The sequence below is a fragment of the Anomaloglossus baeobatrachus genome, chromosome 5 (assembly GCF_048569485.1).
Source record: "Anomaloglossus baeobatrachus isolate aAnoBae1 chromosome 5, aAnoBae1.hap1, whole genome shotgun sequence".
Classification (NCBI taxonomy): domain Eukaryota; kingdom Metazoa; phylum Chordata; class Amphibia; order Anura; family Aromobatidae; genus Anomaloglossus; species Anomaloglossus baeobatrachus.
Window position 1 is genome coordinate 287,916,445 of NC_134357.1, and position 20,212 is coordinate 287,936,656.

The window sequence follows — 20,212 nt, forward strand, 5'->3', positions numbered from 1 at the left end:
TCGTACTGTGTAAATCCTAGATGATACGATGAACGAGCGCAAAAGCGTCGTTATCGTATCATCGGTGCAGGCTCCGACATTTCCATAATGCCGGTACTGCGACAGGTACGATGTTGTTCCTCGTTCCTGCGGCAGCACACATCGCTGTGTATGAAGCCGCAGGAGCGAGGAACTTCACCTTACCTGCCGCCGGCGGCTCTACGGAAGGAAGGAGGTGGGCGGGATGTTTACATCCTGCTCATCTACGCCCCTCCACTCCTATTGGCCGCCTGCCGTGTGACGTCGCTATGATGCCGCATGACCCGCCCCCTTAAGAAGGAGGCGGGTCGCCGGCCAGAGCGATGGTCGCAGGGCAGGTGAGTGCATGTGAAGCTAGCGTAGAGATAATTTTCGCTACACCAGCTATCACAAGATATCATACCTGCGACAGGGGCGGGGACTATCGCGTGCGACATCGCAGCATCGGCTTGCGATGTCGCAACGTGCAAAGCCCGCCTTAGTGTATAAAATTATACGTAATATTTTGGTCAAATATAAGACAGATTTCAACAGAGGAAAGAACTGCAATGGAAAAGGAATAATGTCCCAGCAACGAGCATTGTAAACCATCCCAAGATATTTGACGGCCCAAGGTACCCATTCTGTAGATGTTGCCTGATCTGTTTCCTCAATGGGGAAAGGAGAGGAAGCCGCTGCTGGACTTCTCTGGCAGCAGCTCATCTCCCTGAACACCGAAAGGATCAAGTGTTTGAATTCAAACTGCCTGATCTTTTGCACTGTGGCGCCCCTGACCTGGTCAGGCACCACTGAGTACTGCACCCATGCTGGGGACAGTACAATACAGGTAATCCAGAAGGCTGACAGGGGTGTGGAACACAGGCGCATAGTGATCAGGTCTCACACATGTACCCATGAGAGGACCCCTGGGGATCCCAGGAGGGGGCAAGCCTTCACCTTCACTGGAATAGTGGAGGGGGTAGAGCCTCCATCTCCTCTCAAGGGGTGTGGTGGAGAGTCTGGTTGCTAGGTGGCGTAGGCAAGAACAGGAGAGGAGGAGCAGTGAGTCAGTTAGAGCAGAGAACTCCATAGGGCTCAGTGAGGAGCAGACCTGTGGGGCTGTTGCTGTCTAACAGCGCCCGCGCAGTGGCTACAGACGGGGGAGAACGGTCAACTAGGAGTGCTGCCTGAAAGCCAGCTTCAGCTAGAGAGTGCAACGGAGTGGGAAGTAAGGAGACTGCTAGAGAGCACCAGGCCCAACCGGGCGGCAGATCCCGAAGCGAAGATAGATCCAGCTTTCTTCTGCTAAACCTGCCGGTGTGGGGCTCTCAAAGCCCACACCACATCACCACAAAAGCCGCAGCCACGTAACCGCAGTTAGGGCCCATAGGTCATAGGAGGCAAGAGGCTGGAGTGGCCTGGTCCGGGGAACAAGCACACGGCAAACAACAAGGGGAGAGAGGCTGCAGCATCTTCCCTGGGTGACCCCCATAGGGACTCAAAGTCGGGGTCACCCCAAACCACCAAGGGCTAAGGAAGGCGAGTCAGTAGTCACCCTCATAAAGTCAGCCTGAAGGATACCTGGTTCCCACCTGGTTCATCTCAGCTACGCCCGGGTTACTCACCCTGCCACCTGAAGTGAGTAAAAACCCTGAAAGACATCCTGCCTGTGTGGTCATTCTGCGACTTGTGGTACTACAAACCTACACAGGGCCCTGGGGCTTGCCTCACTCTCAGGAGGCTACTACATCTAACTGCACACACCATCAGCCCCAGGCGACCCTCAACCTGCAGTGGCGGTCCCTACTGGCCGCAATACTGAGAGTGGCGTCACGATCAAAACAGAAGATTTCCTACCAGTGACGGAGATCCAGCAACGTGGAGTCCCTGAAGGTAACGCACCGACACCGACACACCACCTGCGGGGCTTCACATCTGGCGTCACGAACAGGATAAGGACTAGACCTGTTCAGACAGGTGACCATGTGCCTGGGCGGTCCGCTTGAAAAATTGGAAGCGCCGCCATATTGCCACCATGAAAAGCGCGCTGAAAAACAACAGCAGCCCGCGCTGGAAGAAGTTACCGCCCATGAAGAGGTGTGGCTACCCAGAGATCCCCTGCAGAGTTCTGACCTTGCTGATGAAGAAAGCGGAAGCGTCCAGAGACGGCGGAGCAGAAGAGAAGCCAGCAGCTTGCTAGAGGAAATGGAGTCCAGACGCGGATACCCAGAACCAGGCACTGCTGCCTGGTGGTGCCGGGAGCTTGCCATCTTCTGCGACCGGCTGGAGGCCGGGATTGTGCGACAGCTTAGGGAAGAACGCACGGAGCTCCTGGAGATGGCTGCGGCGGTGCGGACCTACGAGGAGGGAGCCGCGCGACGCATGCCAGACCGAGCGGCGACGACGCAGACCCCGATGCTGCCACAGATGGGTGAGTCGAGTGATGCCCCGGCCAGCGCAAGTGCCCCGACCCCTGCTGCCACGCCCGCGGTCCCGGAAGAGGCGCCCGGCGCGGCGCCACCGAACCAGGCCGCAGCCACGCTAGGTGCGGCCCGCCAAGCCCAGGCCGCTGCAGCGATGCCTCGCCTGTCCCGCCGGGCTCCGACCACCACGGCAGTGCTCATCCGTGCTGCAGGTGTGACGCTGACCCAGGCTGCCACCCTGCTGAACCCGGTCCGCCAAGACCCCAACGCAGCAGCGACACTCGTCCGCGCCGCAAGTGAGATGCTGAACCAGGCCGCAGCCCCGCCGGGTGCGGCCCGCCAAGCTCCGATCGCTGCAGCGACGTCCAGCCCAGCCTGCACAGAGCCCCCTGCAACAGCGACACTGATCCAGGCTGCCGCCATGCCGGGCGCGGCCCGCCAAGACCAGGCCGCCGCCATGCCAGGCGCGGCCCGCCACGACCAGGCCGCCGCCATGCCAGGCGCGGCCCGCCAAGACCAGGCCGCCGCCATGCCAGGCGCGGCCCGCCAAGACCAGGCCGCCGCCATACAGGGCGCGGCCCGCCAAGAGATTGCATCACTATTTTCCCCGGCCTGCAAGGCCAGAGCAGACACCGCTCCCCAGTCCAAAGAGGTCCCTGCTAGGAAGTCCCTGATAGGAGAGGACCCCGAATACTGGAAGCTGAAGGCTGACCTAGAGGCCCAGTTCCCACAAGAGATGGTGGATCGGTATCTGCTCCCTCCGCATACCCCCAAGGAGATTCAGGCAACCCCTGCAGCCGCGCCAGAGAGTCCACCGCCCAGACCAGCTGAAGAAAGCCCATCCCCAGCACTGCCACAACCAGAGTGCAGCGAAGAACTAAGGGGGAGAGGAGGCCAGGAAGCTGAGGAGCTGACTCCGGAGCCACCAGCAGTGGACCTATACTCAGAGCCAGAGATGCTGCCCTATTCTCGCTGGGATGAGGAAGACCTGACCCCGTCTGCTGACGAAGATCAGCCCAAGGACCTCACCTGGGAGCCCGCAGGCATGAACCCAGCCCGCAAGACAAGGCGTAGCAGAACAAAGTATCCTCCAACACCACAGTCTCCAGAGCAGAGAGAGGTCACAGCCAGAGACCTGGAGGAGAAAAGGTGCCTAAGAAGGTCCAAAGCCCAGGCTAGAGGACCCCTTTACAGAGGAATAGTAGAGGACTTCAACTTGAAAAGCGGATACGGCTTTATTGTAGTAAAAGGAATAAAAGAGGGCATATTTGTAAATCGGAGAGATGTTCAAGCCCACCTGCCCAGAGGACATTCAGGCAGAAATTTGAAAATTGGGGACTTAGTACAGTTCACCTTGCATCAAGGAGAAAGGGGCTACTATGCCTTAGACGTAGCACCATGTCCCAGACAAGAAAGACAAGAAAGACAAGAAAGACAAGACAGAGATACAGAAACAGATGCAGAAAAGGAAACAGACGAAGACCAAGAAAGGAAAGATAAAGAACCTACAGATGAAACAACCACAGACAAAGATCCTACAGATGAAACAACCACAGACGACGACGGAGAGCAAGAAAGTCACAGGTGCCGGTGCCCTACATGCCCACGCCCTGGTGAAACGGAGGAGTAGAGTAGAGAGAAGTAAAGAAATACAGCAAGTTACCAGTTGAAGTTTTGACAAGTTTTGTTTGCAACGTTTAAGAAATGCGCCCACAAAAACTATTGTGAGAAAACCATAAACCTTAAGGCTATGAACTTGCTATAGCCACAAACTCTCGCAGTGTAAATAGTTACACCAGTGGCACCACCACCAGGGCCAGCCTGTTCAGGGGCTTGGCTCGTCTGCAACCAGGGGGGCCCGTCCGTAGAAAAGGGCCTTGGCTCACCTGCGACCAGAGAGCACGCCTGTTTATGGGGCCTTGGCTCACCACCACAAAGAGGGTACCTGGTCAGCACCAACTGTGGAGGCCGCCTCTGCATCCAGCCAGAAGAGGCTGACGGCGCGGATCCACCAGGCCAGGTATACCCTGAAACCACCAGCCCATGAAAGCCGCCTCTACATCCTGCCAGAAGTGGCTGAAGCCGCGGCCAACGGGAGAGGAAGATTGGAGGAAAGGTCTGGGGAAGTAGATGGCCCAGACCTGGTTGCCAACAGGACCGGTGATCTGCCTCCTGAGAGGGTTTTGGGTGGGTTAACGGACTTGTGGGTGGAGGGTGGTGATGTCTGATACCTGGTGCTTTTAAAAATGTTTTACATGTTTTAATGTTTTATGCATTTTAAAATGTTGTCTTGCAGCCCGAGGACGTGCTGGTGATAACTAAGGGGGAATGTGGCGCCCCTGACCTGGTCAGGCACCACTGAGTACTGCACCCATGCTGGGGACAGTACAATACAGGTAATCCAGAAGGCTGACAGGGGTGTGGAACACAGGCGCATAGTGATCAGGTCTCACACATGTACCCATGAGAGGACCCCTGGGGATCCCAGGAGGGGGCAAGCCTTCACCTTCACTGGAATAGTGGAGGGGGTAGAGCCTCCATCTCCTCTCAAGGGGTGTGGTGGAGAGTCTGGTTGCTAGGTGGCGTAGGCAAGAACAGGAGAGGAGGAGCAGTGAGTCAGTTAGAGCAGAGAACTCCATAGGGCTCAGTGAGGAGCAGACCTGTGGGGCTGTTGCTGTCTAACAGCGCCCGCGCAGTGGCTACAGACGGGGGAGAACGGTCAACTAGGAGTGCTGCCTGAAAGCCAGCTTCAGCTAGAGAGTGCAACGGAGTGGGAAGTAAGGAGACTGCTAGAGAGCACCAGGCCCAACCGGGCGGCAGATCCCGAAGCGAAGATAGATCCAGCTTTCTTCTGCTAAACCTGCCGGTGTGGGGCTCTCAAAGCCCACACCACATCACCACAAAAGCCGCAGCCACGTAACCGCAGTTAGGGCCCATAGGTCATAGGAGGCAAGAGGCTGGAGTGGCCTGGTCCGGGGAACAAGCACACGGCAAACAACAAGGGGAGAGAGGCTGCAGCATCTTCCCTGGGTGACCCCCATAGGGACTCAAAGTCGGGGTCACCCCAAACCACCAAGGGCTAAGGAAGGCGAGTCAGTAGTCACCCTCATAAAGTCAGCCTGAAGGATACCTGGTTCCCACCTGGTTCATCTCAGCTACGCCCGGGTTACTCACCCTGCCACCTGAAGTGAGTAAAAACCCTGAAAGACATCCTGCCTGTGTGGTCATTCTGCGACTTGTGGTACTACAAACCTACACAGGGCCCTGGGGCTTGCCTCACTCTCAGGAGGCTACTACATCTAACTGCACACACCATCAGCCCCAGGCGACCCTCAACCTGCAGTGGCGGTCCCTACTGGCCGCAATACTGAGTGGCGTCACGATCAAAACAGAAGATTTCCTACCAGTGACGGAGATCCAGCAACGTGGAGTCCCTGAAGGTAACGCACCGACACCGACACACCACCTGCGGGGCTTCACAGCACAACCTTTCCTTCCAGGGGAGAGTCGACTGATCCCCATAAACATTCGATGGTCTCTAGTTCCCACCATAATCAGCAGATCTGAGTGGCTGTATGTAATGTAAATGTGAGTCTCCAAAGGGAACCTGTCATGTTGAAAGTTCTATCTGATCTGGAGACAGGATGTTATAGAGCAGGAGCAGCTGAGCAGGTAAATACATTTTTATGGAGAACGTCTCGGTAAAGCTTACATCTTAGGCCCCTTTCACACATCAGTTCTTTGCCATCAGTCACAATCCGTCGAAGTTTGGAAAAAACGCATCCGGCGACTGATGCCGCTGGATCTGTTTTTCTTCTCATCGACTTGTATTAGCGACGGATAGTCTCACGTTTCATCTGTCATTCGACGGATCCATTGAAACTTTTTTGTCCGGCAGACAGAGACGGCGGACAAAGTAATGTTTTTGGTCTAAGTCGAAAAATCGGACAGTGTCAGATCCGTCGCCGTCCTTCATCTGGTAGAATGGAAGCCTATGGGCGCAGGATCCGTCGTAATCCGTCAAATGACGGAATCCGGCGACGGATTCCGTTTTTTTCACTGAGCATGCTCCACTTTATTATTTAGTATCAAATTAGCGAGCCAGCCCCTAATTAGGAAAAGTATATAAACCTGTCAGCTAGGGCTTCACTCATCAATGTTTTCCGCTTTCATCCGAACATAGTTAAAAAAACTTCTCGGGGTTTCCTCTCAACTCCATATATAACATAGAATACACCCCACATGTCATTCTCAGTGCTGTGATTGGGTGGATCCAAAAACGACAATGGCGCAGACGCATGATGTGCTGTCTTTCTCGTTCCTTTTCAAGAACGATTGCTTCCAAATGATTTGCCTCAAAAGTAAAATCCACATAGATCTTCATAATGTTCGCAATCACACCTTCCATTTTTGCCACTTGCTCTACAATCTCTCAAAGATGGGGTGTAAAAACACTGTATATATAGGTTTTCAGTAGCCAATAACATTTGGGAGCCTTCCATTGAGCGTTTTTAAAAAACAGATCCGTTGAAAAATGGAATAAATAGATGAAAAAATGGATGCGAAGGATCTGGTTTCTTGCCGCATCCGCTAGTCAGGTCTGTCAAAAAACGGATCCGTCGCATCAGTTTTTCCACAATCTGCGATGGATCCATCGAACCAACGGAGATTGTGACTGATGTGTGAAAGGGGCCTTATTCATTGAATTCCCTTTTGTTTCTATTCATTTGAATTCAGTGGGCGGTCCTAGTCAGTGATTGACAGTCTTCCCTGTATGCTGTGCTTGAAGAGATAGCTGTCAATCACTAGTAGGACTGCCCACTGGACTCATGTATACAAACACCAGGGATTTCAGTGATAAAATCTAAGTTAGACTGAATAATTTCCAACAAACCAATATATCATACTGCTCAGCTTTTACTTCTCTATATACCATGCTGTCAGATCAGCCAAATGTACAATGTGATAGGCTCCCTTTAACCCCTTCACGTCTTTAGATAGATCCGCCCACTGCTGTTAACCATTTAAATCCCGCTGTCAATCTCTGACAGGGAATATAACACAAGCTGGCGGGGGGGGGCCTCATTCCCTGCTCCCACCGGCATGCCAGCGACATGTTTGCGGGGCACCAATTGATTGACATAACAGCTAGGGGTCAGCTGATGACACCCATGTCTGTCACTACAATCCTCTGGTGTAAGCCCTCATATATTGCCAGAAAGATAAAAATGTTATGGTTCTGGGAAGAAGGGGAGCAAAAAACGAAGAAAAATCGCCTAGGAAAGAAGGGGTTAAGCTTATGATTTCAGGATGAATAATAATGGAGGTGCCAACTCTCCATCATGCCTGGCCCTGTAGACACGTATTTATTATAGATGGCGCTTTAGAGTGCGTAATTTGGGCCAGTTTCAGATGATCTTTCCTAGGATATTTGCTGACATACAGATTATTGTGTTAGGAATGTCCTGTTTGCGTTTATAGTAAGCAGCACATATTGGGAAAAGATGTGTATATATCATGTGCACTCCAGAGGCATCTAAAGGCCAAACAACTTTCTGAAATCTTGGCACACCTGCCACAATGTAATACAGCATGGCGTGCATAAAGTTGCTGCAATTTCACTGGTACCAGTAGTAGTAGTCTTGGTGGCATGGCAAACATTCTGCTGCCCTGAGACCAAGGTTATCACTTTCACAGTGTGACCACGCTCTATTTGATCTTGTCAAGAGGATTCTCTTTTAAGATCTTTGCATAGTACAGAAATATTTCTGAGAAGTTTCATTAAAGCAGTGGTCTCCAACCTTTCTGATCTTGAGAGCCACATTCAGCTCTGACACAGGGTCGCGAGCCACATTCAGCTCTGACACAGGGTCGCGAGCCACATTCAGCTCTGACACAGGGTCGCGAGCCACATTCAGCTCTGACACAGGGTCGCGAGCCACATTCAGCTCTGACACAGGGTCGCGAGCCACATTCAGCTCTGACACAGGGTCGCGAGCCACATTCAGCTCTGACACAGGGTCGCGAGCCACATTCAGCTCTGACACAGGGTCGCGAGCCACATTCAGCTCTGACACAGGGTCGCGAGCCACATTCAGCTCTGACACAGGGTCGCGAGCCACATTCAGCTCTGACACAGGGTCGCGAGCCACATTCAGCTCTGACACAGGGTCGCGAGCCACATGCAGCTCTGACACAGGGTCGCGAGCCACATGCAGCTCTGACACAGGGTCGCGAGCCACATGCAGCTCTGACACAGGGTCGCGAGCCACATTCAGCTCTGACACAGGGTCGCGAGCCACATTCAGCTCTGACACAGGGTCGCGAACCACATTCAGCTCTGACACAGGGTCGCGAACCACATTCAGCTCTGACACAGGGTCGCGAGCCACATTCAGCTCTGACACAGGGTCGCGAGCCACATGCAGCTCTGACACAGGGTCGCGAGCCACATTCAGCTCTGACACAGGGTCGCGAGCCACATTCAGCTCTGACACAGGGTCGCGAGCCACATGCAGCTCTGACACAGGGTCGCGAGCCACATGCAGCTCTGACACAGGGTCGCGAGCCACATGCAGCTCTGACAGAGGGTCGCGAGCCACATTCAGCTCTGACACAGGGTCGCGAGCCACATGCAGCTCTGACACAGGGTCGCGAGCCACATTCAGCTCTGACACAGGGTCGCGAGCCACATGCAGCTCTGACACAGGGTCGCGAGCCACATGCAGCTCTGACACAGGGTCGCGAGCCACATTCAGCTCTGACACAGGGTCGCGAGCCACATTCAGCTCTGACACAGGGTCGCGAGCCACATTCAGCTCTGACACAGGGTCGCGAACCACATTCAGCTCTGACACAGGGTCGCGAGCCACATTCAGCTGACACAGGGTCGCGAGCCACATGCAGCTCTGACACAGGGTCGCGAGCCACATTCAGCTCTGACACAGGGTCGCGAGCCACATTCAGCTCTGACACAGGGTCGCGAGCCACATGCAGCTCTGACACAGGGTCGCGAGCCACATTCAGCTCTGACACAGGGTCGCGAACCACATTCAGCTCTGACACAGGGTCGCGAACCACATTCAGCTGAGACAGGGTCGCGAACCACATTCAGCTCTGAAACAGGGTCGCGAACCACATTCAGCTCTGACACAGGGTCGCGAACCACATTCAGCTCTGACACAGGGTCGCGAACCACATTCAGCTCTGACACAGGGTCGCGAACCACATTCAGCTCTGACACAGGGTCGCGAACCACATTCAGCTCTGACACAGGGTCGCGAACCACATTCAGCTCTGACACAGGGTCGCGAGCCACATTCAGCTCTGACACAGGGTCGCGAACCACATTCAGCTCTGACACAGGGTCGCGAACCACATTCAGCTCTGACACAGGGTCGCGAGCCACATTCAGCTCTGACACAGGGTAGCATCTAGAATGTATGGGCAGATTCCAGGTTACTCCAAGCTGCGTGACAGCGTCTGTGATTGGCTGTTGGGTTCCTCACACATATAGTAGTGTAAAAATAAATGAATAATAAAAAAAAAAAAAATGACTTATCGCTCCACGGTACTTTTGATTCTCACCACAGATAAAGCAGATGGTTACGGGCTGCCACCCCATCTCCCTGGTTTTACCTTTGCTGGCAATCAAAATACAGGGAAGCCTATTAATTTATTTTTTTTTAATTATTTAAAATAATTAAAAAAAATATGTGGGCTCCCACCATATTTTGATCGCCAGTCATGTAAAAACTAGGCAGCTGGCGGCTGGGATTCTCAGCGTGGTAAGGCACAAGCGTTCTGGCCCCCCACGTTCAAAACCGCAGCCACCCCTGAAAATGGCACATTGTTTCTTAGCGCCATTTCCAGGAGCTTTACCCAGCTTGTCCAGCGGCCCTGATGGCAGTGGCACGCTGGGTAATTAGGTAATAAAGGTGTTAGTACTAGCTTTGTATTCTCAGCTGGTACTAAGCCCGAAATTCATGGTATCATGCCAAATTAGACATGGCCAAGAAAAAAAAAAAAAACACATGAAAATTTTTTTCATTAGAAATGAAAAAAACATTTAGAGACTCCATCTTTATTATAAAAAAATCCTTAGTCCGATGTAGTCTACAGGGAGAGCAATGTCAGCTCTGATTCATCCCTCTGTACAGACAACTGTCTATACAGAGCGAGAAGCAGGCTGACAGTGAGGGTATGATTCCACTTGCGTATGACTCCTCCGAGTCTTGCATTGGTATCACCCTGCACGGCGCACACTCTCCTGACAGGAATGCCTCAGCTGCATGGAAATACATGCAGCGGACCCGCTCCTGTCAGGAGAGTGTGTGCCGTGGCGGGTGATACCGATACAAGACTCGCACAGTGACAGCCAAAGTTCAATCGAGTCCATGGCTCATGGACTCGGGTGAACCCTGACGTCACCGCGAATACAGCTGAAAACAGCCAAAGACTGCTAAGTGAGAAGTGCAGTGAATACCACCGGAAGTTAATGATCAGACCAAGAAGCAGAAGTGACCGGAAGACAGCGGCTGAGCAGATCCGCAGAACGCGTCACAGGACAATTTCTCCAGCCTCTACTATCAAACAACCATGAAAATAGTACAGCACACAGACGACCCATGGTGCAGCATACAGACGGCCCATGGTGCAGCACACAGACGGCCCATGGTGCAGCACACAGACGGCCCATGGTGCAGCACACAGACGGCCCATGGTGCAGCACACAGACGGCCCATGGTGCAGCACACAGACGGCCCATGGTGCAGCACACAGACGGCCCATGGTGCAGCACACAGACGGCCCATGGTGCAGCACACAGACGGCCCATGGTGCAGCACACAGACGGCCCATGGTGCAGCACACAGACGACACATGGTGCAGCACACAGACGACACATGGTGCAGCACACAGACGACACATGGTGCAGCACACAGACGACACATGGTGCAGCACACAGACGACCCATCGTGCAGCATACAGACGACCCATGGTGCAGCACACAGACGACCCATTGACTTGTATTCTAAGGTACAGAGCGTCTTTCGGCAGACAACACTGGGCGGACAGGTCACAGCTGTGAACCACTGTGTGTTTATGGAAACTGGAAGCGGCTTAAAAACGCTCAGAAGGCGAATGTATGAACAGTAAGTCTTTCCCCAGAAATGTATGGTCGAGTATTTTGATGTGTTTTTTTTTTTTTTATTGTTTTCAATGGTGAAAACACAGGAAAAACCGCAGAAATAAGGGACATGCTACAAATTTGTTCTGCAACAAAATATGCTAGGAAAACATCCTGAACGTCAGCACAGCAATTCAGGATTCACATAGATTTTGCTGGTGTCAGTATTTCCATACAGATTTCTGAAAATCCGCAAGAAAAAAGCGGCAAAAAGCGGCCCGGGACAGACCAAGCAAAGGATGCAGTGTAGCTTGGGGCAGAGCCAGCAGAAGTAGTGAGCCTGGGACAGAACCAGCAGAGGAAGCAGTGCAGCCTGGGACAGAACCAGCAGAGGAAGCAGTGCAGCCCGGGACAGAACCAGCAGAGGAAGCAGTGCAGCCCGGGACAGAACCAGCAGAGGAAGCAGTGCAGCCCGGGACAGAACCAGCAGAGGAAGCAGTGCAGCCCGGGACAGAACCAGCAGAGGAAGCAGTGCAGCCCGGGACAGAACCAGCAGAGGAAGCAGTGCAGCCCGGGACAGAACCAGCAGAGGAAGCAGTGCAGCCCGGGACAGAACCAGCAGAGGAAGCAGTGCAGCCCAGGGCAGAACCAGCAGAGGAAGCAGTGCAGCCCGGGACAGAACCAGCAGAGGAAGCAGTGCAGCCCGGGACAGAACCAGCAGAGGAAGCAGTGCAGCCCGGGACAGAACCAGCAGAGGAAGCAGTGCAGCCCAGGGCAGAACCAGCAGAGGAAGCAGTGCAGCCCAGGGCAGAACCAGCAGAAGTAGTGCAGTCTGGGACAGAACTAGCAGAGGAAGCAGTGCAGCCTGGGACAGAACCAGCAGAGGAAGCAGTGCAGCCCAGGACAGAACCAGCAGAGGAAGCAGTGCAGCCCGGGACAGAACCAGCAGAGGAAGCAGTGCAGCCCGGGACAGAACCAGCAGAGGAAGCAGTGCAGCCCAGGGCAGAACCAGCAGAGGAAGCAGTGCAGCCTGGGACAGAACCAGCAGAGGAAGCAGTGCAGCCCGGGGCAGAGACTCCAGAGGACACAGTGCAGCTCAGGGCAGAGCCTGCAGAGGACGCAGCACAGACTGGGGCAGAGACAGCAGAGGATGGCGTGCAGCCCAGGACAGAGCCAGCAGAGGATGTGGTGCAGCCCAGGACAGAAAATCCGCAAGAAAAAAGCGGCAAAAAGCGGCCCGGGACAGACCAAGCAAAGGATGCAGTGTAGCTTGGGGCAGAGCCAGCAGAAGTAGTGAGCCTGGGACAGAACCAGCAGAGGAAGCAGTGCAGCCTGGGACAGAACCAGCAGAGGAAGCAGTGCAGCCCGGGACAGAACCAGCAGAGGAAGCAGTGCAGCCCGGGACAGAACCAGCAGAGGAAGCAGTGCAGCCCGGGACAGAACCAGCAGAGGAAGCAGTGCAGCCCGGGACAGAACCAGCAGAGGAAGCAGTGCAGCCCGGGACAGAACCAGCAGAGGAAGCAGTGCAGCCCGGGACAGAACCAGCAGAGGAAGCAGTGCAGCCCAGGGCAGAACCAGCAGAGGAAGCAGTGCAGCCCGGGACAGAACCAGCAGAGGAAGCAGTGCAGCCCAGGGCAGAACCAGCAGAGGAAGCAGTGCAGCCCAGGGCAGAACCAGCAGAAGTAGTGCAGTCTGGGACAGAACTAGCAGAGGAAGCAGTGCAGCCTGGGACAGAACCAGCAGAGGAAGCAGTGCAGCCCAGGACAGAACCAGCAGAGGAAGCAGTGCAGCCCGGGACAGAACCAGCAGAGGAAGCAGTGCAGCCCGGGACAGAACCAGCAGAGGAAGCAGTGCAGCCCAGGGCAGAACCAGCAGAGGAAGCAGTGCAGCCTGGGACAGAACCAGCAGAGGAAGCAGTGCAGCCCGGGGCAGAGACTCCAGAGGACACAGTGCAGCTCAGGGCAGAGCCTACAGAGGACGCAGCACAGACTGGGGCAGAGACAGCAGAGGATGGCGTGCAGCCCAGGACAGAGCCAGCAGAGGATGTGGTGCAGCCCAGGACAGAGCCAGCAGAGGATGTGGTGCAGCCCAGGACAGAGCCAGCAGAGGATGTGGTGCAGCCCAGGGCAGAGCCAGCAGAGGATGTGGCGCAGCCCAGGGCAGAGCCAGCTGAGGATTTGAGGATACAGTGCAGCCTGGGACAAAGCCTGCAAAGGATGTAGTGCAGCCCAGGACAGAGTCTGTAGAGGATGAAGTGCAGCCTAGGACACAGCCCGCTGTGCAGTCCAGGGCAGAGCCAGCAGAGGATGCAGTGCAACCCGCGGCACAGGCCGCAGTGTGGCCCAGGCCAGAGCCCCACAAAAGACACTGCAGATTGGGGAAAAGCCAGCAGAGGACAAAGTGTAGCCTGGGATAGAGCAGCCCGGGGCAGAGCCTGCAGAGGACGCAGTGCAGCCCCGGGCAGAGCCTGCAGAGGACGCAGTGCAGCCCGGGACAGAGCCTGCAGAGGACGCAGTGCAACCCGGGACAGAGCCTGCAGATGACGCAGTGCAGCCCGGGACAGAGCCTGCAGAGGACGCAGTGCAGCCCGGGACAGAGCCTGCAGAGGACGCAGTGCAGCCCGGGACAGAGCCTGCAGAGGACGCAGTGCAGCCCGGGACAGAGCCTGCAGAGGACGCAGTGCAGCCCGGGACAGAGCCGGCAGAGGACGCAGTGCAGCCCCGGGCAGAGCAGGCAGAGGACGCAGTGCAGCCCCGGGCAGAGCAGGCAGAGGACGCAGTGCAGCCCGGGAAGAGGACGCAGTGCAGCCCCGGGACAGAGCCAGCAGAGAACGCAGTGCAGCCCGGGACAGAGCCTGCAGAGGACGCAGTGCAGCCCGGGACAAGCCAGCAGAGGACGCAGTGCAGCCCGGGACAGAGCCTGCAGAGGACGCAGTGCAGCCCGGGACAGAGCCTGCAGAGGACGCAGTGCAGCCCGGGACAGAGCCTGCAGAGGACGCAGTGCAGCCCGGGACAGAGCCTGCAGAGGACGCAGTGCAGCCCGGGACAGAGCCTGCAGAGGAAGCAGTGCAGCCCGGGACAGAGCCTGCAGAGGAAGCAGTGCAGCCCGGGACAGAGCCTGCAGAGGAAGCAGTGCAGCCCGGGACAGAGCCTGCAGAGGAAGCAGTGCAGCCCGGGACAGAGCCTGCAGAGGACGCAGTGCAGCCCCGGGCAGAGCCAGCAGAGGACGCAGTGCAGCCCGGGACAGAGCCAGCAGAGAACGCAGTGCAGCCCGGAACAGAGCCTGAAGAGGACGCAGTGCAGCCCCGGGCAGAGCCAGCAGAGGACGCAGTGCAGCCCGGGACAGAGCCTGCAGAGGACGCAGTGCAGCCCGGGACAGAGCCTGCAGAGGACGCAGTGCAGCCCGGGACAGAGCCTGCAGAGGACGCAGTGCAGCCCGGGACAGAGCCTGCAGAGGACGCAGTGCAGCCCGGGACAGAGCCTGCAGAGGAAGCAGTGCAGCCCGGGACAGAGCCTGCAGAGGAAGCAGTGCAGCCCGGGACAGAGCCTGCAGAGGACGCAGTGCAGCCCCGGGCAGAGCCAGCAGAGGACGCAGTGCAGCCCGGGACAGAGCCAGCAGAGAACGCAGTGCAGCCCGGAACAGAGCCTGAAGAGGACGCAGTGCAGCCCCGGGCAGAGCCAGCAGAGGACGCAGTGCAGCCCGGGACAGAGCCTGCAGAGGACGCAGTGCAGCCCGGGGCAGAGCCTGCAGAGGACGCAGTGCAGCCCGGGACAGAGCCTGCAGAGGACGCAGTGCAGCCCGGGACAGAGCCTGCAGAGGACGCAGTGCAGCCCGGGACAGAGCCTGCAGAGGACGCAGTGCAGCCCGGGACAGAGCCTGCAGAGGACGCAGTGCAGCCCGGGACAGAGCCTGCAGAGGACGCAGTGCAGCCCGGGACAGAGCCTGCAGAGGAAGCAGTGCAGCCCGGGACAGAGCCTGCAGAGGAAGCAGTGCAGCCCGGGACAGAGCCTGCAGAGGACGCAGTGCAGCCCCGGGCAGAGCCAGCAGAGGACGCAGTGCAGCCCGGGACAGAGCCAGCAGAGAACGCAGTGCAGCCCGGAACAGAGCCTGAAGAGGACGCAGTGCAGCCCCGGGCAGAGCCAGCAGAGGACGCAGTGCAGCCCGGGACAGAGCCTGCAGAGGACGCAGTGCAGCCCGGGACAGAGCCTGCAGAGGACGCAGTGCAGCCCGGGGCAGAGCCTGCAGAGGACGCAGTGCAGCCCGGGACAGAGCCTGCAGAGGACGCAGTGCAGCCCGGGGCAGAGCCTGCAGAGGACGCAGTGCAGCCCGGGACAGAGCCTGCAGAGGACGCAGTGCAGCCCGGGGCAGAGCCTGCAGAGGACGCAGTGCAGCCCGGGACAGAGCCTGCAGAGGACGCAGTGCAGCCCGGGACAGAGCCTGCAGAGGACGCAGTGCAGCCCGGGACAGAGCCTGCAGAGGACGCAGTGCAGCCCGGGACAGAGCCTGCAGAGGACGCAGTGCAGCCCGGGACAGAGCCTGCAGAGGACGCAGTGCAGCCCGGGACAGAGCCTGCAGAGGAAGCAGTGCAGCCCGGGACAGAGCCTGCAGAGGAAGCAGTGCAGCCCGGGACAGAGCCTGCAGAGGACGCAGTGCAGCCCCGGGCAGAGCCAGCAGAGGACGCAGTGCAGCCCGGGACAGAGCCAGCAGAGAACGCAGTGCAGCCCGGAACAGAGCCTGAAGAGGACGCAGTGCAGCCCCGGGCAGAGCCAGCAGAGGACGCAGTGCAGCCCGGGACAGAGCCTGAAGAGGACGCAGTGCAGCCCCGGGCAGAGCCAGCAGAGGACGCAGTGCAGCCCGGGACAGAGCCTGCAGAGGACGCAGTGCAGCCCGGGACAGAGCCTGCAGAGGACGCAGTGCAGCCCGGGGCAGAGCCTGCAGAGGACGCAGTGCAGCCCGGGACAGAGCCTGCAGAGGACGCAGTGCAGCCCGGGGCAGAGCCTGCAGAGGACGCAGTGCAGCCCGGGACAGAGCCTGCAGAGGACGCAGTGCAGCCCGGGGCAGAGCCTGCAGAGGACGCAGTGCAGCCCGGGACAGAGCCTGCAGAGGACGCAGTGCAGCCCGGGACAGAGCCTGCAGAGGACGCAGTGCAGCCCGGGACAGAGCCTGCAGAGGACGCAGTGCAGCCCGGGACAGAGCCTGCAGAGGACGCAGTGCAGCCCGGGACAGAGCCTGCAGAGGACGCAGTGCAGCCCGGGACAGAGCCTGCAGAGGACGCAGTGCAGCCCGGGACAGAGCCTGAAGAGGACGCAGTGCAGCCCGGGACAGAGCCTGCAGAGGACGCAGTGCAGCCCGGGACAGAGCCTGCAGAGGACGCAGTGCAGCCCGGGGCAGAGCCTGCAGAGGACGCAGTGCAGCCCGGGACAGAGCCTGCAGAGGACGCAGTGCAGCCCGGGGCAGAGCCTGCAGAGGACGCAGTGCAGCCCGGGACAGAGCCTGCAGAGGACGCAGTGCAGCCCGGGGCAGAGCCTGCAGAGGACGCAGTGCAGCCCGGGACAGAGCCTGCAGAGGACGCAGTGCAGCCCGGGACAGAGCCTGCAGAGGACGCAGTGCAGCCCGGGACAGAGCCTGCAGAGGACGCAGTGCAGCCCGGGACAGAGCCTGCAGAGGACGCAGTGCAGCCCGGGACAGAGCCTGCAGAGGACGCAGTGCAGCCCGGGACAGAGCCTGCAGAGGAAGCAGTGCAGCCCGGGACAGAGCCTGCAGAGGAAGCAGTGCAGCCCGGGACAGAGCCTGCAGAGGACGCAGTGCAGCCCCGGGCAGAGCCAGCAGAGGACGCAGTGCAGCCCGGGACAGAGCCAGCAGAGAACGCAGTGCAGCCCGGAACAGAGCCTGAAGAGGACGCAGTGCAGCCCCGGGCAGAGCCAGCAGAGGACGCAGTGCAGCCCGGGACAGAGCCTGCAGAGGACGCAGTGCAGCCCGGGACAGAGCCTGCAGAGGACGCAGTGCAGCCCGGGGCAGAGCCTGCAGAGGACGCAGTGCAGCCCGGGACAGAGCCTGCAGAGGACGCAGTGCAGCCCGGGGCAGAGCCTGCAGAGGACGCAGTGCAGCCCGGGACAGAGCCTGCAGAGGACGCAGTGCAGCCCGGGGCAGAGCCTGCAGAGGACGCAGTGCAGCCCGGGACAGAGCCTGCAGAGGACGCAGTGCAGCCCGGGACAGAGCCTGCAGAGGACGCAGTGCAGCCCGGGACAGAGCCTGCAGAGGACGCAGTGCAGCCCGGGGTAGAGTCTGAAGAGGACGCAGTGGCGCCCCCTGTGTAGTCGGGGGCAGACTGTAGCCTGTACTGAAGGACACGTGACCGTATCGCGCACCTATTAGCGGGCGGCGCTCGTTAACCTCTTCCGCGCCGTGGCCCCGCCCCGCATCCCATGTGACAGGGGGTGTGGCCGCGCGTCTCCGGCGCTCAGCTTCAGATCGCAGGCAGCGCTCGGTGTGTGCTCCGGGATCTCGTGCAGCCGCCGTGTGCCGGGGGTAAGTTGGCTCTGGGGCGGCAGTGTGCACTGGGAGGGGCACGTATTCTGCCGTGCACTGATGCAGTGACTCGCAGTGTAGTGCTATACCATATGCATGTGCAGGGGAGGGGGAGCGGCCATGCTCTGCAACTTGGGGATTTAACTGATCTCACTGTTGGTGCAGGGATGGGAGGTAGCATAGAGGAGCATGCATTGCATGGCTTATTAACCTGCTCATCCCCAGTGGGCAGTAGAGCCCCTATTATTGGGGGCATTGTCATATGCAGGGCGATGTAATGCCTATATAGTAACTGTGCAGCATATATAGCTGTACCTGGTGACGTCACTTTGCCATTAGGTGGCACAGCTTTTGCACCAGGACCCAGGATCTGTGCTCCTCCAGTTCTGGATAATTAGTTTTATTGATACACATTCTGGAACTGTAACCCTTTATTTAATCTTTCTGGAGAGGGGATTAGTATTATGCAATGCTACAGGGGAAACATCAGGCTGAAGCGTGCGAGCCAAACCAATGATGGACTAATGCAGCTGTCCAGCTGGGCCGGACAGGACAGGACAGAAGACGCCCCAGTGCAAGAGCGGTAAATGGCTCTGATAACTCCTTAAAATGCACAATCCTACCTGGTCTAGGGGTGTAAGTGACCCCTACCTCTCAGACCCCTGTGCGAAATAGTATGAGGGTCCAATAACTTCTCAAAATGCACAATCCCACCTGGTCTAGGGGTGTAAGTGACCCCTACCTCTCAGGCCCCTGTGCGGAAATAGTATATGGGTCCAATAACATCTCAAAATGCACAATCCTACCTGGTCTAGGGGTGTAAGAGTCCCCCTACTTCTCAGGCCCCTGTGCTGAAACAGTATATGGGTCCAGTAACTCATCAAAATGCACAATCCCCCCTGCTCTAGGGGTGTAAGTGACCCCTACCTCTCAGGCCCCTGTGCGGAAATAGTATATGGGTCCAATAACTCCTCAAAATGCACAATCCTACCTGGTCTAGAGGTGTAAGTGACCCCTACCTCTCGGGTACCTGTGCAGGAGTGGTATCTGGGTCTGAAAAAATCCTCAATGTACAATCCTTCCTGTTCTAGAGGTGTAAATAACCCCCTGTCTCTTTGGCCCCTTTGTAAGGACAGTATATGGTCCAATAACGCTTCAAATTGCGCAATCCCACGTGGTCTAGAGGTGTAAAAGACCCCTACCTCTTGGGTACCTGTGCAAGAGCGGTATATGGGTCCATTAACGCCTCAAAATGCACAATCCTACCTGCTCTAGAGCGGTAAGTGGCCCCTACCGGTACTTATCAGGCCCCTGTGCGGAAACAGTATATGGGTCCGATAACTCTTCAAAATGCACAGTCACACCTGGCCTAATGGTATGAGACCCCCTACCTCTCAGGCCCCTGTGGTTGCACCAATGATATGCCCACCCCTGGATAAATGCATGTATACCGTACTACGTCTTAATATTCCAGCTTCCGCCTAAACCTGTGTATAAATCCTTGGGGGGTAATCAGCAAAATGCGTTCTCCATAACTGGCTTTGGATTGCAGAATGTATATTTGTCCTAACCAGCGCCTCAGGGTAAGGAATCTCAGCACCTGCACTTATCTGTCTACACATGGCGGTGCAAGAAGCTAATGACAGCGCCAGGCGTCTTGTCAAAAATTCAAGCAAGCGGCCCCTTTACCAAACGATCCGGCCCTGTGCGTCGGGCCTATAGCCTCATTGGGATGGCTGGCCCCAGGCAGCCGCACAATGCACTGATGTATGCAGATAGGGCCTGTATAATGAGAAGGCTGGGAAGCCGGCCGTGTATAATTTTGAGGCAGGTGGTCTGGGTGATTTATTCTGTGGGAAAATATTTTCCTCCGAAACAGTTAAAAGATTTAGTGGAATCTGATCGGTCATAAATCTCAGCACCACTTGGATTTTTTTTTTAACCCCTGATTTATGATATTAATGGATTCCCTGTCTAGTCCCAGCTCCATAAAGGCTGGTAACCTCTATTGGGAAGAACCTGTTTTGAGCCCCTGTACCGCTTTCTAACAATCGTCAGTAATATGGCTGTCAGCGCTGTAGAGTAAGCTCGCACCTCCATGGCACCTACACCGCAGTGCATGGAACGCTTCCCCTGC

General features: G+C 57.0%; 1 protein-coding gene across 5 annotated transcripts in view; it reads left to right on the forward strand.

Moving 5' to 3' along the window:
- The window catches only part of SEPTIN9 (septin 9), a 440,211-nt gene that overhangs the window by 315,874 nt on the left and 104,125 nt on the right, over window positions 1-20,212 (forward strand). Inside the window, exon 1 of one of the 5 annotated variants that reach the window (XM_075349539.1) lies at window positions 17,967-18,075. The exons of the other annotated variants lie outside the window; for them this stretch is intronic. The gene's annotated coding sequence lies outside the window, so the exon portion shown is untranslated. Of the gene's footprint in view, window positions 1-17,966; window positions 18,076-20,212 lie in introns of those variants that run through there. 5 annotated transcript variants of the gene reach the window in all.